The sequence below is a fragment of the Podarcis raffonei genome, chromosome 3 (genome assembly GCF_027172205.1).
Source record: "Podarcis raffonei isolate rPodRaf1 chromosome 3, rPodRaf1.pri, whole genome shotgun sequence".
NCBI lineage: Eukaryota > Metazoa > Chordata > Lepidosauria > Squamata > Lacertidae > Podarcis > Podarcis raffonei.
Window position 1 is genome coordinate 84,583,246 of NC_070604.1, and position 24,779 is coordinate 84,608,024.

A 24,779-nucleotide genomic window follows, 5' to 3' on the forward strand; every position below is an offset into this window, starting at 1 on the left:
AACATTAAAAGCTTCCCTAAACAGGGCTGCCTTCAGATGTCTTCTAAAAGTCTGGTAGTTGTTTTTCTCTTTGACATGTGGTGGAAGGGCGTTCCACAGGGTGGGTGCCACTACCGAGAAGGTGAAAGATGGTGGGGAGAGGGTTGATGTTCTCTCTCTCTCTCTCTCTCTCTCTCTCTCTCTCTCTGTCTCCTATTTTAAATGAAGCTTTGGGGAGGTCTATTCATAGTAGTGATACACTTCTCTCTCTTCTGCAACACTAGAACTCTCGGGCGTGGGTAGAGGAATGCAGCCAAAGATCCTATGGGAAGACTGCAGACTTAACAGCCACACACATCATCTAGGAACAGCCTTCAGTAAGGTGAAGTAATTACAGTAAATAAAGATCCACATCTAGTATATTTATGTCTCTAGTTCTCTTTTTTGTTGATGTGTAAATTCCCATCTTAGCTCCATTCTCCTTCAGACCATCTGGTCAGGAATAAGAAGGTCCTTAGTTGTCTCAATCCACATAAGTGTTGGGTGGACACAGCATCCTGCACCGTGGCAAGCTGTTACATGGAGTATATAGCCTTGTATTTAGGGCCTAAGTTGTTTCCATGGCCTCCTGCTAGAATACCTCACATAAAAATATATTAAATTCCTTCGGAGACACACAGAGCACATTTTTGTCACCAGCCGATATCTACAGGGAATTCTCGCCCATCAGGGATTAGAGGAAGGACTTTCAAATTAGAGAGCTGTATTTCCAGAGAAATTTACATTTGTATAGAAATAGAGCACAGCTTGCTTTTATTTAGTAATCTGTTAATATAGGCCGCTTCATGGCAGTCAGCATTCCCTAATAAAGAGTCCCTGCTAATTCTTCAGAAAATTCAGGGCACATCCTTCTTTCCCTGACAGCTTTAGGACACAAATGCTTGTCCTTGGAATCACAGATTTAAAGTTTCCTTTCCATAACATCTCTTTTCATGTCCGTAATTCATTCACAGAAATAACAACTTTCATTTTTAGTGTATGAACCTCTTTATCTGTATCACAACTCATCCTCCTCATTTTGGCTAAGCTCTTTTTAATTTGGTTTTTGTTTACATCAGACTTTGTTTATATCAAAGGAAACTCATTATTTGTATACATCACACAAGAAGCTGGCTGATTATGACAATGAAGGAAAAAAGTAAATAGAAGTCCTTAGAATCTGAAACATTTTCTGGCCTACTTCATTTGTTCACAGTTGCGTTACTCTTGGCTCCTCTGATGACTTTGTTCTTAGCATCATTAATCAGCGATGAGAGATGCCAAGAACCAGCTAACTGAAATCCAACCGGCTATTGAAGTACATTTTTTAACCTTCTATGGATAGCAAACCATCACTCCTAGATCCTCAGAAAAACTAAACAAAGGCCATTGGAAATGACTCATGACAACTTCAATTATAATAGTACAAAGTAGGCTAGTTGATACAGTGAAGTCTTTTGGAAGAAAGGGGCAGAGAATATTGTTGTTGAACTTCCAAAGGAAAGTTATCTGGTTAGATTATATCCTTGTAACAACCCAAGAGTGGAGCAGATGCACCAAGCAGCTTCATTTACCAGGACAAGAGCCAGAGTCGGGAGGCTTCATCAGAGGCGGAAGACCCCCATTGCTAGTGTTAGTGAGTCTGAGGGTCATGGGGAGTCACTGGAAATGGAGAAACTTCCTGAGATCACAACTCATAGAAGTGCATCACTTGGAAAAGTGAGAGATTCAGGGCTCCCAATACATCCTGACTTGTCCCAAGTTCTTCTACAAAATTGGCACCAGAAGCACAGGCAGCAGCGTGTGGGTCTGAGCAGAGGTCCACACCTGAAGGCTTTTTGGAATTTCAAGGCCTACTTCCCTTGATCCCTCTTCAACAGCAAGAAACTACAGCCTATACATGCCCTGGATATAGGCCCTGCTGATGCCACATTGTTGATGCAACATCTCAGCATTGCATAATCTGCTTGGACAGCAATCTTGTTCTGGAGGAAATCTTGCTCTCTGACCTATACAGCAGTTGATCACCCTCCTGGGTCAGAGAAGAATCTAATCTAAATGGCAATGGTGGCAGGAACCAAGCCCTTTCCCCTGTCCCCCATTCAGGCCAGCCCATATCACAGATGTGGGTCATCGTGGGACTCGCACTGGCTTTGCAGATTTTGGGGTCCAAAGCGGGAGCCCCACTGAAAGAGACACACCTGCCATTACTGGGATGCTTCCTCCACTTTCAGTGTAGTAGTGCCAAGCATTACAATGAGAGCCTACAGTGAGGAACTGCCATTTGAGCATATACTTATATTCAGCAAGCAAGTTTTCATGTTGTTGTTGCATAGACACAATTTTACTATGTGTGTGTGAGATGCTCACATGTTTTTCCACCCATGAAACACATGTGCTGCACACTCTGGGAGTCAAGGTTCATTGGGAAGTAAATCGTGTTGCATGGGAAATACTCCTGGAAGCTGTCTCTGGGAAAAACGACAGGAGAAGAATTAGTATTATTTAAGTGGTTCCTCAGTGTTTTAGACTAAATAGGTTTGCCAACAAATATCCACCCTTCTTAGAGATACCTGCCAAGTATACGGAAGAGATCAGGAGTTTGGCATGAACCTGACAGAAGCATCCAAGAAGAGAGCTGTAAAGAGAGGCTGGGATCTGGATTAAGGTTTTTCTGCATGGATTGAAGGCCAGTTAGAAGCAGGATAGATTTGCCTGTCATCAACCCTTGTTTGAAAAAGGAAGCTGTACAGAAATGTAACCCTCAGTTTAAAACTTGCTGCAAAGTAACTGGAACCTAACATTTCTCCACTAGGTGGCTGGGCAGTCTGACATTACACTATATAGAAGAGTGGGAATACAGTTATCTGGGAGCAGATGTACCTCAGAATCCAGCCCAGCAGGGCCTAACTGGAAGTTTATTTTATGGGATTTGTTAACTTCCTCCCTTTTAGATTTCTCTACAAGAACGGGCTAATATCGACAAGATGTTGTTGCATTTATTTGTACTGCTATTTTGATCCAGCCTCTCAACGGGGAAATCAAACTGAACCTGCTTACTCCCTTAGTATTGGGTGTGAGTCCTTGTGTAACCTCAACTTTCTGGGACGGAGCTTCGCAACACGGTGAGGTTTTTTTTTTTTTCAGATTGGATGCAAAAAGAAAACAAAAGGAAGTGGCGGGATTCTTCAAGGGTACACCACAAATCTGCATCAGTTTTGAGGCAGTTTAACTGTCATGGCATCCGTCTGAGGACCAGACATTAAGCACCTGTGCCTTTAAGAGCAGGCATTTTCCCTTCTCCACAGACTGACAGTGTGGGGTCTTAGCCTGGATTGGGACCCACTGGTGGTGGTAATAGGAGGCTTTCACACTTTGACCCTCACTGGATCCAGATCAGGCCTCCCACATCTGCAAGTTGAATTGGGAGGAAGGTTGCATTAACTTCAATGGAGGCTTTCCCCCCTAGAATGCAGGTGTGTGTGTGTGTGTGTGTGTGTGTGTGCGCGTGCTCATCTGGCAGGTGACCAAGGGTTAAATCTCTTGACATCCCCCCTTCCCAGCTGGCGTCAGTCTGGATTGGGCCCTCCATGCTGGCAATTAGTGTAAACGGAAACCCCCCCTTTCTTTTTTCAAAAAAATTATGCACCGCTTGATTGAAAAAAACACAAAAAAACCTCAATGTGGTTTACAAACAAGAAAAAAATAAAATCAAGGAAAAAATTACAACCCTACTTTAAAGCATATAAAAGTTAAAATACTAAAACATTTATTTATTTATTTTTACTTAAAAATGGGTAGCTAATCACTGTTTAGCTTGGCTCTGAATCAGGGCGCTGAAAACTGTTTGTTAGAGGTTCCTTTCCTCACAGAACTGCAGGAATTACTTACGTAAAAGAACGACAGTTAGTTTCTGTCTATATTGCAGATAAACCCTTCAATTTGTTAATAAATCTGGTAAGGACCCCACTGAAAGAGATCATTTTAAATATTGGAAGAAATAAGAGCCATATGGTAAATACAGCTTGGAATTTCAGCCCTTTACATAATTTACCCAAAGCACCCTTTAACTACAGCATCCAACACTGGCATTTTCAGACTTTGTTGTACAGGGGGCGATCAACAATTAATTTGCTCTGAGAGGTCAACTGTATTATATTTCATTGGCTTATTTGACGGCCAAGCTGGAGAGTTGCCCCATGAAAGAAACAGCTCTTTTTAAAAAATGTGCAAAGCTCTGCAGAAATCCTCGCCTCACCATGCTCTTAGGCCTATACAGCATGCTACATGCTGACTGCATATGTCAACTTCTAGTTCTAAAAGATTAATCTCCCATTAGCCAGTGTGTTGTTAAGCCTTTTGGGGAATTCTTGTGAGTACCTTTGGCTGACAAAGCGCTATTTTCACTCAGGATTCAATATTTAATGCAGCAGCGTGTGAACCACAGGTGTCCAACTGCATATAGCAATTTGGGAGAGAGATTTTAATGGAAGTGGTTTAACACCATGCACTATGGAAGTTCTTCCAGGGTTTAAAATGTCCCATCTGGCTAGATATATGTCATTCTTACTGTGTTTTTAATTATCCCAGTTATCTGGGGCCTTATTCTGTATTTATGAAAGATATGATGACAATTTTTTCCACAATAAAGACATTAAATATCTCCCCCCCCCTTCAGTTTTTGGCTCATGTCATACATTATACTACAGATAGAAAGTATTTAATGTATTTCCACCCATATGAAACCGGTGTTTTATGCATCCAGTGCTGGTATGTTTGTGGCGTATCTTTGGCCGCCACCAAGGACCAAGTAGGTATAAGTCAGGGAAACAAAGGACTACTTTGTTTGTCTCTTTGTTTCTCTGACTGGCCATTATATACACAGTTTCATGTTTTTCATTCTGGAAGCAGTTAGTGCAGAATGCTGCAGCATGATTGCTGACAGGAGCGACACATTGTCAGCATAGAACAGCTGTGCTTGGAGATCTGCACTTGTTGCTGATTTGCTACCAGGGCAAGTTCAAGATGTTGCTATTAGTATTATAAAGCCCTTAACAACTTGGGATCAATTTGCATATGACACCACTTTATCCTGTTTGTCCTCACTCAACCATGTCAAACAGCAGAACTGTCACTATTACAGGTGCCACATAAGACCTGTTCTGCATTTCTAAGAACTTGATCTTTAGTGTGGCAGCACTTATACTTTGGAATATATCCTGCCTATTGATATCAGGCAGGCACCTTTACTGTACTCTTTTCAGTGCCTGCTAAAAACATTTTTTTTTTTAAGACAAGCCTACCCAGATGTTTAGAAAGTTGATGTGAGTCTTAATCTGTTTTTATTCTATTGTTATTTTAACCTTTCAAAGGTATCAAATTATTGTTATTTTTCTTAGTGGTTTTTAAAAAAATATTGTTAAGCACTGAAGTTTTCCATAAAAAAGCAATGTATAAATTTGTTTGTGTGTAGTGTGGCAGTGGTTGAATCCTTTGTCTGCTGTGGCTAATGCTTGGAACTACAGTTCCCAGTGAGCAGTTTGAGCAGGTGCAGGTGCATATGACCATCATTTCGAGCTAAGAGAGAACTACGAAAGCAGATGAATTTTCTGAATGCTTGCTGAGAAAACTTGCAAATGCTGACCCAGTTTTGAACTGAGCTGGGGAGAGTTCTCCCAACCCTTGTAAAAACCTATGCAATAAACTTAATACAAAGGGCATTTCAGGCAGCTGCAACTGCTTTTTAAAATGTGATCTACAAGTAAACATGCAAACCTTGGATGTAGGGACTAACTACAGGTTGTGATTTTTCTTTTCTTCTTTAAGGTACAAGGGTGATGTTCACTGGAAATGTGTGGAAATGGAAGATTCCCCCTATCTTTGATTACAAAACAAAAAATCCCCTCTTGTACTGCAGCTAGGCATGTCCAGTGTAGCCTTCAGAGTCCATGAAAGCTGGGACATAAGAATGCATTTATCCGTGACACATTAATTACCTCAAACTACAGGACTCTTGCTGTTTGTTTGTCTTTCAGAAAAACATGGTGTTGTGGTTAAATCTCATGATAAGGGTTCGGGAGCTCTGTAGCACTATTGCCAAGGCCATAAGCTTCCTGTGCTCTTGAGGCATAACAGCAGCAGACTCATTTTTCAGAATGCAGCTCACTGCTGAACAGATACAAAGCACAAGGGGGGGTGTGAGAGAGGCTTTAATCTCAGAGTCAGAGGACGATGAGCTGGCTTAGTCTGGGGCTGTTATGCCACTGGCTGAGGAACTGGAGAAGTTTCCTGATACTAAGCAGGAAGCTGGTGGTCAGAAGCCTAATGAATCTGAGACAAGAACCCAAATTCTATTTGCCTGAATAATAATAATAATAATAATAATAATAATAATAATAATAATGATAATAATAATAATTTATTATTTGTACCCCGCCCATCTGGCTGGGTTTCCCCAGCCACTCTGGGTGGCTTCCAACAAAGATGAAAAATACACTAAAATAATAGGAACATAGGAAGCATCCTTATACTGACTCAGACCAGTGGTCCATTTAGCTCCCTGACTGGCAGTGGGTGTCTGTGGTTTCAGACAGGGACTCTTTCCCATCTCTGTGTGAAAATGCCAGGGATGTAACTTGGGACCCTCTAAATGCAAAGCAAGTTCTCTACCATTGAGCTACTGCCCTTGCCAAAGTATCTCCACATCACTGCACCTGCTCAACAATGCTAGAAGGTTTCCAGGTGGGATACCACAGAAAAGAAGTGGAGTGCTTGCCTTCAGGCTGGGGTTGGCCATTTAAGAATTCCCACTCTTTGGGCACAAAGGAAGGGAGCAGGTGGAAGGAAGACTGGATGGGGAGACTCAGTTCACTGCCAGCCTTTGTCAGAACAAGTGGCTCACTTGGAGCTTTCCATGGTGCTGCCTTTCCTCATGGGTGTCTGCTATCGATTGATCAGAACAACAGTCGCCAGATCAAGAGTTGCCAGAAAATCTGCACTGGGGGAAAAGGTAGCTGGAGAGACAGTGGTGCATGGAGTATGAGAAGAAGGAGGCTGGTTCATTTGGACAAAGAGGGCAATGTCTTCTAACTTAGTGCTACACTTGAAGAACTCAGTAGAGAGAAGGATAGGCTCTGCCTGGGATTGGCTCTGGGTCATCTTAATGTTGGTCTCCCTGCCTTGTGCCCCATTAGTCCCAATAGGCACCAACAACCAGTTAGTTCAGGAAGCTTTTCCCTACCCCCTTGCTCCATGAAATTCCTTCCTCCACCCTGACAAACACACTTTATACCTGTTCATTTTAACACAGAGATCATGCCACCTCTAATTAGGCGCCAAGTCAAATTCATTTAGAGCCAAGTGAGTTTCAGAACTCTGTGCTGGAACAATCACCCAAGGTACTACTGAGCAGGTCTTCTCCTGAGCATTTATGAGTAGCTTAACACTTAAATGAGTTATGGTGTTAAATTTTTGCATGCCTATCTTTTGGAATTCAGCTATATTGCATGTGATCAGTCATCACCTTTTCCAAAGAGATTGTGCCCACCCCAATCCAAGCTGTAAAGCAGTTGGACTGACTAGGATTAGAATGCCTGAGCAAATGGGCAGAGACCCCAGCCAAAATGTTAACATGCAGAAAACTTTTCTTCAGTTAAATACTACAAGGCCTTGCTGAAACATACTTTTTAAAAAACTGTTCTGGTGTTTTACATTTACATTTTGGAACAGGGTTTATTCTATCCAAGATGGCAATTGCAGATAAAGCAATGCATCTGTCATACCACTTAAGATGTATCAGGCAGCCCTCCCCTGCTTCATGTTTCCCTGCCTCCTCAAAACATAAGTGTTTGTGGATTCCCCTTGACCCGTCAGTGGTTGGAACAACCCAGTCCTCCTCATCTGATCCATTTCTCTGCCAGCAAAAGTCAGCTGTGCTGGACTTGAACTGCTACAGTCAGTAATGCTACCACTTGAAATTTGCAGAGATGTGCATTGTTCCTGCCTTTGCTGTTGTGAGCAAACTAAACAGTTTAGCATTTAGTTCAGGCAGGAGCAGTGAGAACAGAAATGAAAGCTCCGGGTGCACTCATTATTCTTTTCTACATTTGCCTATTCATGTTTTGGATTCTTGCTGTAGAATTTAGTTGGAATAGGCTGGAGCAGTGTTGAAGATTCTTGCATTCCCTCCCCCTTGTATAGCTTTTCATAAATAATCCCAATGCAAGTAGGTTGAACGTAAGTAAATATAATTCATCAACAGTGTTTCTAGGGGGGAAGGAAAAATTTCTCAACTTTTCAGCAATTTATTTTACCATTTAAATCAAGCCTTGGAGCTTTCCTTAAACAGCCTTTAAATCTGCCACATTTGAAAAGTTATTTCAAAGTTTAGAAATCCCTCTCTTGTTATATGTGTACTAAAAATATTGTTCCAGGGTCATATATTATTCCTGAAGTTGTTTCCCCAAGAGGTCTATAATTAAAGGAAGGCTATGTTTGCAGTTGTAAGGTTTGCATTTTACACTATGTATGTTAACATTTTTGGTCCCGGTCCTGCAAGCCATCAAACATGCATTACCAGCCCTACAATGTCATTTGTGATATGTGGCACTGGACCCAGGGGGCTATTCACATGAGTCTGCTGGATCAGCTGTTGCTAGGAAACTATAGATACAGATTACAGTAATGGCTTCTACAGAATCTGATCTTGAAGCATTTCCTTCCTCCAGCATTTTATTAGCACTTCAGGGCTTGTCTGGTCAAATAAGTCTATTTCACTACCTGGCGCACACAATTCCTATAGTGATAGATGTAGTTTTGTCCTCCTTTCTGATATAAATATCAGCTTTAGAGTCATTTGAGGTTCAGGTGTCTTTCCAGCTCCTGTATCTTGGCTCACTTGCAGTCAAATGCATTTCCCAGAGCAGGGACTAGAAACCAACTCCTCTCTGCTCTATTAATTGGACATTTGTTTGCTGCAGTTGAATGAAAGCAGCAACAGGACTCAGAGACTTCTTGAAAATTACTTCATGTGCTTTTCAGGTCAATAATTTAGGGGCTTCTTTCCATCCCTAAACCCACCTAAACAAATAGGACATTTGATCAGAATAATTCATTTAAAAATGCTAGTGACTGGAATATAGGTTAAGGCAACTGTAAAATTGAGCCTCATCTGGAGACACAGGCTGTTTCTTCAACAGCGCCTTAGAGTGTGTGCAAGAACTGCACATTCTGCTTTGTAGACCCACTGCCTACTCTCCTTTCACGTTGTGGAACAAAGCTGGATCCTGATAGCTATGTAGGGGGCAGAAAAGGAGGTATGCCCCATAGGTCCAGTGGAGCAGTGAGATAGGAAGAATTGTAGCCACAGACCAACTAAGTGCTATGAAACTTTTAGAGAGAGAGGCAAGTCTGGGTGTGGTTCTGGCAATCTTTCAGATGAGCTAAATACACTCTGTGGTATATGTGTGGTTTGGCTCTTTCACAACTAGTTGATACAGTAACTTTTTGCTTGGAGTTTTTTAATGTCTATGGCATGGGCCAGCTGTAGGATCAGCAACTTTCTTTTGTCTGGCTTCTTGCATCTGCAGGGAAGCAGAAATCAAGGAGATTAAGCTTACAGTATAAAGTTTCTGCTTTCCACACAACTGCTAATGGACCCCTGCTAGAAAAGGTTTAGAACCCTGTCCCTTGACTTGCTGTGCAGTGACTGTAAATGTGCATGCCAAAGTTTAGCAGCATACCCGGGGTCAGTGCAGGTGTTTAAAGATGCCTCAGCATGTCATCTGCACAGCTGTAGGAAATGCAATGCCAAAATAGTGCAGTGACAAATTCAGGTTTGGGAGGGACCTTGGACAAGACATCTTCCATGACCTCCTCATTGGAATTATGAAAAGCTCCTCCTTCTCTTCATCACTGCATCGCTTGCCAGGCAGAGAGCTAAAGAGCAAGCAGCCTTGGCATTGCTGCTTCTCCTTCTCGTTTCTGCTACTGTCTGGGCCCATAGCAAAAGGCAGAGAACAACCAAACAGTTGCAATGATGAAGGTAAACAGCAGCTTCAAAGAGCTCTTGGCACACCTTTAGGGTGTGAGGCCTTGGATAATGCCCAATCATAGTCTTGATGCTGGTCCTCACAGCTCATGTTGCACAATGTGTTGCATAATGTGCCACTGACAGTAATAGATATGCTCCAGTTCAGTATTTTAGGGGTTTGTCTCTGTTCCCATTCTGTCCCTGTTACATCTTTTGAGTGAGATGTTAGGGGTTTATTTTATTTATATATTAATGGTGCTTATAATACCAACTTAAAAAAAAGTTCTTCAGGCAGCTTACAAAGACAATAAAAAAATAAGATACAACGTTAAACAAACTACACACACTCACAAATGCAACATAAAAAACTCCAGCAGCAGAGAACAAAATCATTAGCTTTTTTTTTTAATGTCAGTGCAAACACATATGCATTAGGATCTGACACAGGCCTCAGGCCCCTAAATGTCTTGGACCAGCAATGCTTTTGGCAGCCTGCTCTCGGGTAAGCATTCTGCACGGGGAAAACTCCTGTCTGGCAGAGTTTTAACTTTAAAAAGGCCCAATACAAAAAGTTATCTATATTCTGAATTACTTTTTTTGGGAGCAAGCAAATGTATGCATATTTCAAAAGTTTAACAAGACAGCTTTGCTTTACTAGTGACATCAAGATAACGTCCCTTGGTTTTGTTTTGGAAATACTGTGGCAGAATAAAGATCGGCTGGGTGTAAATCATAAGCTGTGTGTTAAATATAGCCCAAACGGGCAAGTAAAGGTCCTTACCTTAGCTTAATGCCAAGTGCTTAGATGTGTCCAAGAAAATCAATTTATAAGATTTCACAGAGAAGGCCTTTGTCCTTTTGTATTTCAATTAAAGTGTCACAGTGCTAGCACATATATATTTTAAAATAAAATGTCATCCAGAATATAATCAGTAATACAAGCAAATAGAGCATGATGACCTGCTGTGAGAGGGGCTGGCCCAGCCATGATTTTGTCCACATCCCTGTCTGCCTGAGTAATTTTAAAGACAGAAAACACCTTTGGGAATGAAAGGTAATAAGTAGGTTCAACAGTGAGGCATTTATGGCCAAGTGGTTCCTTGTTTCAGATCCAAGTATGAAATTACAGTGGGAGAAATGGAGAAGTTTGCCACGGTGCACCAGAAAGAGAAAGCGGGCCTTGGGAGCTGAAAACTTTAAATGGATGTTTTGAATGTTGTGCATATTGTGATGCAGAGTAGTTCTTGGTGTTGTGAGTTCATTGACTTCTTCCATGTGTGGGCTGTATATGTAGGTGGCAGTGCCAGCACCAGCACCATTCCTGGCACCTGGGCTAGCACTGGAACGCTCTGGGAATGTCTACCTTTATTGTTCCTTTTGTTTGCTTGCTTTTTTAATTGGTTGTGTGTTCTCTGCTCCCCTCCTAGGCTGGGTGGATGTAGCAGCAGCTCCACTGGTGCAGGGGCAGTATATCCTCCTTATAAACCAGTATATAAGTGGTTTATAGGACTGGCTCATAATTTTGTGAAGTTATTCTGAAGGAAATTGAAACAGTGGGATTCCTTCACTTTCTGAAGAAATGAAAAGAAATGTAAGCTTTCTGTATTTTGCTGTGTGAACACTCCCTAGTCCAGTGAAAATGCAAATTATAGAGTTTTCCTTTTAAACCCTGGGGAAACCCATAATCCTGCTCCCTCTCTCATGACACTGGCCTGCTCTTTCATGAACTTTTTCTAGTGTGAGTTTTTTTTTACCACACACACACACGCACACACACACGCACAAACACTGGTAATCATTCCCTTCAGCTTTGGAATATCTACATCTGTATCACAAACTTAACAACATATCAGGAAAGTGACTTCATCTTCCCCCACCCTTTCGCCTGCAGCAGTCTCCTGTTCCCTCTACCTACCCTATGAAGATGTTCTTGAAGTATGCTAGGGGCTTGAACTACTGGTTGTTTGGCTCTATTTTTCAAAGTTCATAGTTAACTCCAATTTTTTTTTTGCTGTTTTTACCATATATAGAAAGGCTATTGGATATCTGGGCTTGGGAGAGTTGAAAAGGACAATGTCTCTTTCCACAAAACAGTAAGGGCCAAGATGTAGATGGTAACCATTCACTGTTCCAACCTATTTCTGAACAGTATGTTGGTGGCATTAAAATAAGGATATTCATTTAACAAGCAGAAGGAACTGCTTCTCAAAAATGAATTAGCTGTCCAGACCAGGCAAAATTGATGCCAGATTCCAATTTGTGATTAAAGGTATTTGAGGCAGGCAGCATTTTACACACCAATAAGCCATTTCTACAATGTGTGGATACATCCTACTAGTATCAGCAAACATTCTCATGGATGTTAAACAGAAGGAAGGTTGCTGCAGAGGATGACCCAGTCTTGAAAACTAAGCATACAACCAAGGTCTCAGTGTCAATGAGAACAGCAAGCCATTCCTTAGCCAAGAACGGGAATATCCTGGCTGCAGTTGTGCTGCTCAGCTGCTGGATAAAAGCCAGCATGTAAGAGAGTGACTTTTGTGAATTCCTGGAGTGGATCCATGTAGTGACAGCATTAATGTTTGCCCATGTGGGAGCTGACCTTAAAGTCCTACAGCCATACAAGCTGCTCATGTTATCTGCTGGCATTCTGCCCTCTCTGCAGCTACGTTTATGACCTTGCTTTATCATTGTGCTCAGCCCACTACTATATTAATAAAATGTTCATGTAAAATGTATACCAAATGTGTGCTCTCTGGCATGATGAAATGGAGATGAATAATAAATCCAAACTGCAATAATTTTATACTAAAGGAATTCTTTGGTATTTCCTCCTCTAGAAAATTTATACAAGGAGTAAGTAGCCAGGAGAAAAACAGAGGGCCTCCATATGCATCCCATGGCTGAAGATGCTGCTGATTGTGTATTGTTTTTTCAGCTTTCCTCTTGAAGAAGATGTTTGGCCCTCCTGTTTGCTGAAAATATAATGGAAACACGAGGAACGCTCAATATCACAAGGCCAAATAATAAGTTCTCCACATGTATTTTTCTTTTCTGAAGTAATGGCTTCTCTAAGCTCATCTTCTGCTTTTTCATTGGTTTTGCACATTTAGTTGTCATTCTCCCCCCTCCTTTCCTCCTCCTGAAATTCCCCCCTCTTCCTGAACTCTAAACAACACCCCAAGGGTCCTGCTCCAGGCTGGCTGGAGACCTGAGCAAGAGCAGACCTGTTGAGGTCTGAGGAGAGACTGGAACATTTTGTTGCAGGTCTCCACTTGCCTTCCTGCAGCTCCTACTAATCCAGATGACAAGGTGACCTTTTGTATAGCCAGTTACAAACTTAGCTGTTACTCATTAGATTTCCTTTGAAAGAATCTCATCCACATATTGATCTGCTTAGCTTGAGAAAGCTAAAAATACTGCAGCATTGAGTGGCACATGATGCAGAAGTAAGCAGAAACATGAATCATTTATATCAAAAATGGTCAACTGGCAGTCTGCAAGCCACATCCGGCCAGTGGAGCAATTTGATACAAAGTGTGATAAGATCTGTTGAGGCTCTTCTAATGTTCTTACATTTTATCTCTTGTAATTTTGATATTTGTTCTTGTGGATGTATTCTTGTGTGCAGCTATGGATAAACTGCAGTCATTTCTGATGTGAAGCCTCCTTAGCACATTTTTTAGTGTCGGCAATTTGTCTCATGTGTGGTGATGGGTTAGTGGGTGGTCGCTATCACCATGCCCCTACTTCTCTTTGCTCCTCACCTGCCTACCAAACAAAAGGCACCTACAGTGGTACCTTGGGTTACAGACACTTCAGGTTACAGACTCCACTAATCCAGAAATAGTACCTTGGGTTAAGAACTTTGCTTCAGGATGAGAACAGAAATCGTGCGGTGGTGGCGGGAGGCCCCATTAGCTAAAGTGGTACCTCAGGTTCAGAACGGTCCTCCAGAAAAATTAAGTTCTTAACCCAAGGTACCACTGTATTTTCACCAGCTGCCACAGACCGAAGGCGTACCCTGTTCGAAGGAGTTATTCTCTCAAGGTCTTCATAGAGTAAATTATGTGGTTTTACTCTGGATACTATTGTTGTAGTCCTACACTGGAGATAGATAGATGGATAGATATAGATGATAGATGATAGATGATAGATAGATAGATAGATAGATAGATGATAGATAGATAGATATAGATAGATAGATGATAGATGATAGATAGATAGATAGATAGATAGATAGATGATAGATAGATAGATAGATATCTTGCACAAAACCTCTTTATCATTATTTTGGTATTTCATTATTTCTGAGGGGTTTTTTTAGTGTGTGTGTGTGGGAATGCATGGTTGTGTGATTAACATTTACTGGGTGTTTGGGGCATTCCTAATATTTTGAGATGCTGATACTCACTCCAGCCATGCCACATCAAACAGCAAATTGAGATACCTAAACATCACTCTTGTGCAAGACCTCAGCATTGCAAATTAAAAACAAACAAACTGGAAATGGATACTGTGTGCACATGCACACACCACCAAGAGCACAAGTATCCATGTTGTTCATTGTGGAACATGATAAATAAAGGCTGGTAACATTTGCTCTTGAACTCCTACATCTTTACTGGGATTATATTTGTGCCTATGCATTCAGGTACAAAAATACCCAGGACAGAAATAGGTACAGAACGATGAGAGAAGAGTGGATGAGAGGAAGGACCCATAACTATCCTGTATACATTCCATCACTCTCTTCTCACTGATGTGGATACCATGCAGCAGTATAGTGAGGAATATCTAGGCCTGGCGTGGGGCAGAATGTATGGAAGCTAATGTATCAACCATGCTCAAGGAATTATTGGATCCAAATGACCTTTTTGTGATGTAAAGCTCCAGTCTGGAAGCTCATGTGGTCAAATGGTTATAATACAATATTTTATATGTTATGCTCCCATCACAGGAGCCAACTTCTAGGGGCCGAGGTACCTTCAGCCCCCCCCCTAAAATATTGGTGTGTGTTTTCCCCCCAAAACAACATGCAATTGCAGCACTGGTCTCCCAAGGTTGTACTAACAGTGCACTGTTGAAGACTTTCAGGGCTCCTATGCCTTTAATAAAACATCTCCTGTTTGCAGGTCCAGCCTGTTTTATTGCTTCCTGCTTATCTAGGCTGGGAATTCATGATGAATAACCAAATAACTGCACTGTAATAAGCCCGGTTTCTCTCCTTAGGACAGAATTACTGTTTTCCTTATACTGGGCCAGATTCAACTACCCCATCCTGCTAGAGGAAACCAGCCCAAGGACTCTTCACTAATACAACAGGGCTCCCCTGCCATCCTGAAAGATTGGCAGATCCCCTAGAGTAGCGTGGAGGGGGTATAGGGGAGATCGTTTCATTGGGCAAGAAGAAATGCTTGCAGTAATGGAACAATCTCATTAGCGCTATGTAGAATTCCACCCATTTTTAAAATAGTGAAATAGCTCAGATAAAAAATAAAAATAAATAAAAACTAATTTTAAAAGGTAAGGAAACCAGAAATTAAAACCTCCCCCACTTCTTCCACAAGTTTTTCTCCCAGGCAAGGGTTTTTCCAGATATAATTTCTTCCAGCAACTTTAGTCCAAGACCCAGTAATTAAAACGGAAGTGGCGCTGTGGGTTAAACCACAGAGCCTAGGACTTGCCGATCAGAAGGTCGGCGGTTCGAATCCCCACGACGGGGTGAGCTCCCGTTGCTCGGTCCCTGCTCCTGCCAACCTAGCAGTTCGAAAGCACATCAAAATGCAAGTAGATGAATAGGTACCGCTCCGGCGGGAAGGTAAACGGCGTTTCCGTGTGCTGCTCTGGTTCACCAGAAGCAGCTTAGTCATGCTGGCCACATGACCCGGAAGCTGTACGCCAGCTCCCTTGGCCAATAAAGCGAGATGACCACCGCAACCCCAGAGTCGGCCACGACTGGACCTAATGGTCAGGGGTCCCTTTACCTATATCATATAAGACGTATCTGTATTAGAATGGTTTGGATCTGCCAATGGTGGGCTTGTACAATGGCTGTTCCCTGTATACACACATCCATGTTAATTCTGGTAGCAACGGTCAGCATGGGGATTAGCAGGGTTGACGTTTGGATTATAGGTTTAGAAATGCCAACATGCCAATCATCAGAAAGGAACACTATGATCACCACAGAAATGCCCTAACTTCTGTCTCTTGTACTGAGCAGTCCAGTTTTTACTTGCAAAGACACGGAAGGGTCTCGTAACAAAAAGTATCTTCCTTGTCTCGTGTGGTCTCAGGAAAGAAAAATGTTCTGCATAAATGGCCAACTGCTACTTCAGCTCTATGTATATGCTGCACTGCAGCTCATATATTTATCTCTCTCTCTCTCTGCCTTCATACTTCCTTTGAGAAACAGCTGACCCTTGCTTAATAAATTTCATGCTAGACACAACCCCAAGTAAAAAAAAAAAAAGACTGAATGAATAGACATCCGGATAAAGCCTTTGGTAAAATGAATAAGACATTGTACGGTAATGAATAAGATGTGTAGTCCACAACCCACTTACTCCAGAGCAGTCCAGTGACTTAATGGTACCATTCCAAGGTAAATAGATTATGGATTGCACTGTGTGTGAGCAGAAATCCTTCAATTAGTTTATTCAAAATTTATATTCTTCCTAAATATAGCCTATACTATACAACTGATGGCAAGCTGAATTATTTATTAGCTCATTTCCCAGTCATCCTGCTGATATGTGCACACTCTGCTTGCATATACATTCATGGAGTAAAAAAATGAAATAATGCCCTTATCCTATGAGAGCCTAAACCAGCACAGCAGGTCATGCCGTGCCAATGTTCTCCTGCTTAAAATACTACCTGTTTGAAGAGGGGTAAATGCTCCACTTTTATTTATTTAACAGGATTCTGAAACCGCTTAATTAAAAAACATTCTAAGTGATAATATTTAAAAATAAATTAAAATTATCAAGAAAACCAGATATTTAAAACAAGTTAGCCTAAAAGATTTCAAAATAAATCAGTAATTTCAAAAATATACATTGTAAGATTACATATTAAAATGCATGTCAATGAATGAACTTTATTAGAAGAAGAAGAAGAAGAAGAAGAGTTTGGATTTGATATCCCGCCTTTCACTCCCTTTAAGGAGTCTCAAAGCGGCTAACATTCTCCTTTCCCTTCCTCCCCCACAACAAACACTCTGTGAGGTGAGTGAGGCTGAGAGACTTCAGAGAAGTGTGACTGGCCCAAGGTCACCCAGCAGCTGCATGTGGAGGAGCGGAGACGCAAACCCAATTCCCCAGATTACGTGACTACCGCTCTTAACCACCACACCTTTACGGTCTCAGACCAGGATTAATGCATGTCAAATATACATGTCTGGGTTGACTAGATCAAACAAAACAAAAACTTTTGGCAGGTGCCAAAAACCATCCAGCAGAGGCTTCTGCCTAATATCAATGAGCAGGGAGTTCCAAAGTTTAGGTGATATCACACTGAAAGATCACTTGCAAGTATGGAATGAATATTATGTGGCCCTGTAAAAGTGCCAGTTCCAAACTATGCATTTATAGTAATGCTTTGGCTAAAGCAGATCATGCCCTTGTGTCCTTCTTTGTCCAGTGGGCTTTTCCTTTATGATGAGCTGTTTGAACGGTTTTGCCATTTTCTGTGTTGTACAACTGCGCCCGAGTACTGTGGTCAGGAATATTGTTTTAAACATATATTAATGTGATCTTAAAAGAGTGACTGCATAGGAGACTATCGCAAACCCCAGCCTGTATCCTGTGGAGTCGGTCTGAAGACTCCATGGTGTACTTAGCACAGGGGCAATAAAAGAAAATAAGCATTAGCAGGAGGCCTTAGTTTCCTGTCCAGAGCTCAGCTTAGCTTCCCAGAGGAAGAAACACAAAAGTAGAGTCACTGAACACTGCAGTGGCCTGGCTGGTGAGGCTGATTCTCTGTTACCTCACTGACAATCTCATTAGGGCACTCTTGATGATGTTTGGCTATGCTTCATAATGTGAAGACCCCAATAAGAAGTTACTTGTTAGCCTCATGAAAAATAGCCGCTGCAGATAAACTTTAACGGCCAGTTGCCTCGCAACCAAAAGTCTGTCTCGTGAGAGAATCCAGTTGCTCTAGCAACAGCCTTTTGACAGGTGCTGAGAGCCACAGACAGCAGAGCTCATACTGGTGGCTAGGCCAAAGGACACTTGACTGATACACCACACTACCCTAGACAAACAGATTACTTCACCAGCAACACTTGCTACCCTGTGAACTCGTAGTAAATACACATTTCAGAATGTGTTTTCTGTTACGGAAAGAAAGGAGCTCAAGGCATCAAATTAAATACTTATACTCTGAATTCAGTGGAAAGGAGGGAGGGATTTGCAAATCCCTGTCATCTCACTGAAGAAGACAGTGGCAAAGACATGAGTGCAGTTAAGCGGGGGGGGGGGGAATAATAGGGAAAACAGCTTTGGGTGGGCAGCATTTTCCAGCTCCTGCAGTCTGTTTTGCCATTTGTTTTGTAGCGTCTATACCGTAGCATCAAGTGTCCTTTGTTCTAGCCACCAGTGCAAGCTCAACTGTCTCCGCAGCTCATAGCTCGTATAAAATGGACCTTATTATTTTCCTTAGTGTTTACTTCATTATTTAAAATACTAATGTTTAGAAAGTTGGTGTTATAATCATATATACTAATGTACTGAAATATACCTGAAGGATCCTCTCAACCCTAACATACCAAATTGAGCCCTTTGGTCTGCAGGTGAGAGCATCCAGCAGGTATCATCTTATCAGGAGGTTTGCTCCACACAATGTAGGAATTTGGCCTTCAGGGTTGTGGTACCTACTCTTTGAAATCCCCTCCCTTTGAATATTAGACGATTTCATGCATGCCTACAGATGAGAAATTTTACGATTTTAATACAGTATCTTTTTCTTTTCGCCATTTTAGACAAAAATTCGGTAAACCAAAATTACTGTAAACGAAAATTTAATGGCAAAGGGTTAGAAAAAGAAGCTTATTGGGAAATTTTTATGCTAGATCAGACTCAGATGGTAATCAGTTATGTTGGGGAGTCACCTGCAGGGAAGGAGGTACATAGCATTCCCTAAAAACCACTAGCACATCACCTCGTTTTAAACGCAGACCAATCCACAAACCTTTACGGTTAGGCAAATTGAGTTCTACTGACTTTAAAGGCAGAACATTGGTTTGACTTAAATGAGTTGTGGCTAGGGCTGACTGACCCACAGATGAATGTGTCCCTATGGTCATGTGACTCAGCTTCCACTGAAGTCAAAGGGACTCTTTCCTTTGACTTCACAGAGAGTTGTATCAAGCTCTGTTTGTCCGAGAAAAAGCTAATATGGAATTTAACTGAATAAACACTTTAGCAGTGAAGATTACAAAGTAACCTTTCACTTGGTCTTTTTCTTAAACAGAAGGGAGATGTTTTGCTGCCAGTTTGGGTGTTTATTTTCCAGTTTCCATAGAAAATAATTGGTCTCGTATTTTCTCTCTGCCTAGGAATAAATACCTTTATTCATGCTCCCTAAACTTAGCAGCACGCACAGCCAGGACTCATGCTGAGACTCGATCCAAGCTGTCTCCTGCCACAATTCACTGTGGACAGATAAGGCTGTACCATTTTTATGTGGGGCTTTGAACCACTGTATGAAAGTATATATTTCTTGCAGCACATTTATCCTGTTGACTTCTGCAGTTCCAGCCCAGAGATAGAATGCTAAAAAGAGAACAGTAGAGGCCATCAGGGCAAGAAGCCCGACAATGACAGCACCCACTGCATATGCTGCTATTTAAAGCATTATTGTTTTCCTTATTACCCTAGAGTCCATCTTTATTATTATTGTTCCTCTTTGGGAATATTTTAGGCTAGGTTAGTTAACATGGAAAATACTAAATATACAGCATCCTAAAATACAGGCATTATATGTAACAACCCAAAACCAGCCTAAGCAAATGAGAAAGAAAAGGTGTGTTGGCCAGGGTTTTCTTGCTGGCATTAAGTTATATGGCATGGTCAACAAGAGCCCTGAGCAATATTAGACTGACCCATTTGCTATCATTTCATCACACCTCCTGGAGAGCCAATATTTAGGGGTAAGCTCAGCTTTTCTCCTTAACAACCTATATATATTACTGAGGATCTCTGTTTGCTTAGTCCAATATGGAATAACTTGGGCCACTTTAAACAGTATGGCCAAAATTGTGGTGGACCCTAGGGTCTCAAATTTCAACAGCACCCTGTGCAATGGCAAAAATGGATGGTCCTGCCTCTCACCTTCCATTCTACAACATAGTTGCGGTTTCCCTTGTGGTGCCCCCAAGGCTCCACACCTAGGTTGCGACCCCCTAAATCCACCATGTCGGAGCTTCACTTAGTGGGCATATCATTTACACACTTTTCAGGGCCAACTGGAATCCCAGCTACAACTTTCCTGGCTTGTGTACTCATGCGCCTTTCAGCAAGTCCCAGGAAATTGCAAAGTGGGGGAAGAAGGTTTGTTTTCCTGGGCCCCAATATAACATCATCCCCAACCCCTGGTATGGCCTGGCTATAAATACTTCCAGGTAAGTCTTTTGCTGTTATATATTATCAGAAGTGAGTAGCAGACAGTTCTGGTGGCCTGGAGCTCGAGTCAGGTCCATGCAGGGGTGGGGGCCAGCTGGGTACATTTGCCCTGGGCCTCGAAGGGCTAAGCTGGCCAGGGGCCGCTGCCAAGGACCAGCTGCTTTTTGTTTGAGCTTATAACTTTGTCCTAACAAGGCTACCACCTTGGGCCTCAGAAGAGGTCTATACTGGCCTGGCTCAAGCACTTGTGCTTCTCTGCTCTCCAGTTCCTGTTGTGCTACCTTGGCTCTCCTACAGCCTGGCTAGGGTTCTTCCTAGTACTGCTGTGCTTCAAATGTTTTATCTGGCTACACCCTCAGCCAATCCTGACCCCCTGAATGAAGACACCTCAATGAAGCTTGCAGACAACACTTTGAAAACCCCTGATCTAAAGAACTCCTCCCACCCCATTAGGCCATTAAGTGCAGAGTCGATGGTTACTTAAAGCTACTACTATGTGATGTGACAGAGTAACCACTCCACAAAGATTAAAACTGTACAAGTGGGATCAGAAAGCAATATGGCAAAAGACTGGCCTACATTCACTGCCTTGAGCAAGTACATTGTGCCCTGGGATCCTCCCAAAAAATAAACTGCCAGTATTGTTGAACTAATAAATTTACATAGCGATAGCAGAGGCTCACCAGAGGTTTATCATGGAACATACACAACAGAAAGTAGGCTGGAAAAAACATGCTCAGGTAGGCAACTGGAATGCTGGCCAATAACTAAATGATGATGGTGGTAACAACATATTCATTTCCAGTTCAGTACATGCACCAACAAGAACCCACATTTTCAATTTCTTTCTGCAAGTATAACCTGTAAAATACAAAGCCATTTACCTGTACAAAACATATTGAATATTTATTACTGAATGAAGTGTGCCATTTCATAAATGCAAGCTGAATTTCAATATGTTTTCTTACATTTTAGGTGTCATAACAGTAGACATTGACTGAGGTGAAAAGAACAACACTTGCTGCGAGCAGTCCGAAATGGAGGGTATGCCACTCGTGACCACAAAGTTTTTCTCTCAAGTTCCAACAGTGGTAAATATTTTTCAGTGCCTCCGTGTGAGGACTGCATTATTTAAACAAGCCTTTAGCTATCCTTCTGAGGCTTGAATGAGTCATGTCTCATATTAATAGGTTGCTGTGTCTCCTCCAGCTGTGAAAGCTTCTGTCCTTATACAGTGGTGTTGTGTTTACATAAGGCCAAACTGCAATACATACAAATGGCCATGATAGCAAGGGGTGGGAGTCAACAGACCCTTTCCCAACTTCTGATCTCTCTCTGTTCCCAAAGTGAGGTTTCTTGCATTTAAAAAGCCCACCAGGCTACAGTTACATGTGTCTATGTCAGTGGTTCTCAATCTCTGCCCCCACCCACAATAGGCCACTTTAAACTTCTGAGGGTCTTGGCAGATTTTTCTATCAGCTGTGGAATTTGTAATGTGCTGTGCTAGCTGATACAAGATTTTTAATTATTTTTGTTGCAGCTTTTATTTATTACGTATATATTGTACTTTATTGTATTATTCAATAGAATAATGAGGGCTACCATAGCAAGGATGCCTACATTCTGCCTGTCTGAATTTTTAGTGGATGGAACAGGAAACACGACTGTAGCAAAGCAATGTTGGTCTCATCTTGTGAGCAGAGGCTGGCAGAACTGTTCTGGTTGAGACACAGGATGACCCCTGACCCATCCAACCTGTTCCCCGAATGACGAATCTGGGATTTGGAGAGCTACTAAATTCCCTTCTACTGGAAGAATTTGAAAATATGCCAGCAATGTAGGTTTTGTTGAACACCAGGTATTTCACTTGCTGATCTGCTGGCCAGTCACTTGCAGAACTTTATTTCTTGAAAGATCAGAGATCCATTTTTTCTTGCAGGACCAGAACCAGTGTTCCCATGCTATGGCTTAATATCATAATGCAGTCATTATCTATTTGACAGACACTATCATATATACATTGCTGAGGATGAATAGTTTTCATGGGTCAAACTGAAAAAAAAAGGCACAAGGGAAAAGAAGAAGCATCACAACATTGCTTTCCTCCATCAACCCTTCAGCATGCCTGATAACCCCAAATATATATGCAAATAGTCTGTTTATCTGAACTCCAAAGTAAACAAATATGCTGAATGTATTTCTGGTCATTCAGAAAATAAAGTTTCATTGTACTCAAGAGCTCCACAAAAATAGAAATCTATTTGGTTGTGGGGGAGGGAGCTTTTAAAAAGTGTTTGCTTTTCTGCAAGATCTTTAGCTGTCGTTGTGGTCTTCTTTTTCCCCAGTTGCTTTTAACATCACACAAAAAGCTAAGAAAACACTTTTATATGATTCCAGGCTGGATTTACATCCTCAGGCAACTAGAAATAAACAGTTGCTTGCCACAGATGTCAGAAAGATTTTCTTCACGTGAGGTGGCACTTTGTCCTATAGCCTGAAGGCCATGAGATGATATGTAGGCAATACTTGTGGTGTGTCAATAGAAATGTCACATCTGTCATGGCAAATGTGGGAAGTATAATACTATAAGAACATAAAAGTGGTGTCGTGCATTTTGTACTCTGCCACACAGAAGATGGAAGAGTAAAGTGTTGCTGCATTATCCTCTCAGCAGATACAGATATTTTCTTCCCTGTGCTGTTCCTGTTAGAAAGTATGCTTAGATAAGGCTGCCTAGATTGACACTTTGCACCCAAAACAGAGCGATCTTGGGGTGCAGTGTGTGGGTAAAGTCCTTTTATTTAAAATGCATCTCTGGGTTATTTGTGGGGCATAGGAATTCGTTCTTCTTTTTTTTCAAAATATAGGCCCCTCACAAGGTCTGAGGGACAGTGGACTGGCCCCCTGCTGAAAAAGTTTGCTGATCCCTGTTCTAAATCATGCATTTGGGCTTGCAGACAATTTGTGTTTGTGTTTTTGGGTAGGTGGATCAACCATCGCTTTCTGCTATTCCCCTTTGCATGGCCACTACTTCCTCAATGCTGCTATTCTGGCTGTGCCTGTAACTGTTTCCTCCAGGCTCCTGAATGGAGGAATGTAGCTTTATTTTCTCTCTCGCATTTGATCCCTCCGATTTGCACAAAACCAGAAAACTGCACAAGCAAACCACATCAGAAGTTTCTACAAAAGATATTGAACAGTAATCTGAAGTGTGTTGAGAATTTACAACTGCCTAGCAGCTTTTGCTGCCTAACTGCTTTTCTGGGAAGGGATTTTTTTAAAAAAAACAACCACCCAAAATCTGTGTGCTATCTTTGGTACTTTATTGACATGACAGAATCAACAAATTAGAAGGCAGGGGCAAAAGGGAACATTCACTGGCACAGGAGTCAACTCCTAGGGGCTGGGGTCCCTCTGCCCCCCCAATAAAATATTTGAGGACCCCCCATTTGCTATTCAAATGGTGTTCGTGCACCATGTCATGTGATTGATTATGCGGGGCAGGGCTTACTTAGCCCCCCCCCCATATTTTATTCAAGTTTGCATCCCTGTCCACAAGTATGAATAGGAAAGACCAAAGTTGCTCTTTATATGCAAATTCAAATACCTACATGTGAGAACTACTACTGTCTAATCTGAATGGGCGGGGGGGGGGGAGTGGATTAACAGCTTGATAATGTTCAGATCTCCTTCCTGGATGACTGCCAAGTGGGGTGGGGGCGTGGAGTCTCCCATTTAAGTTACCTGGGGATATCCAAAGGGTTTAATAATGGAAGTGAATGCTGGACCATAAAGAAGGCTGATTGCCGAAGAATTCATGCTTTTGAATTATGGTGCTCTTGAGAGTCCCATGGACTGCAAGAAGATCAAACCTATCCATTCTGAAGGAAATCAGCATTGGAAGGACAGATCGTGAAGCTGAGGCTCCAGTACTTTGGCTACCTCATGAGAAGAGAAGACTCCCTGGAAAAGACCCTGATGTTGGGAAAGATTGAGGGCACAAGGAGAAGGGGACGACAGAGGACGAGATGGTTGGACAGTGTTCTCAAAGCTACCAATATGAGTTTGACCAAACTGCGGGAGGCAGTGGAAGACAGGAG

General features: G+C 41.9%; 1 long non-coding RNA gene across 1 annotated transcript in view; it reads left to right on the plus strand.

Annotated features, from left to right (window-relative positions):
* LOC128410946 (uncharacterized) overlaps nucleotides 1-15,182 on the plus strand; it is a 37,212-nt gene extending 22,030 nt beyond the window's left edge. The window contains exon 3 of the long non-coding RNA XR_008329643.1: nucleotides 14,703-15,182. This is a non-coding gene — a long non-coding RNA (uncharacterized LOC128410946). The remainder of the gene's footprint in view (nucleotides 1-14,702) is intronic.
* The last annotated feature ends 9,597 nt before the right edge of the window (nucleotides 15,183-24,779 follow it).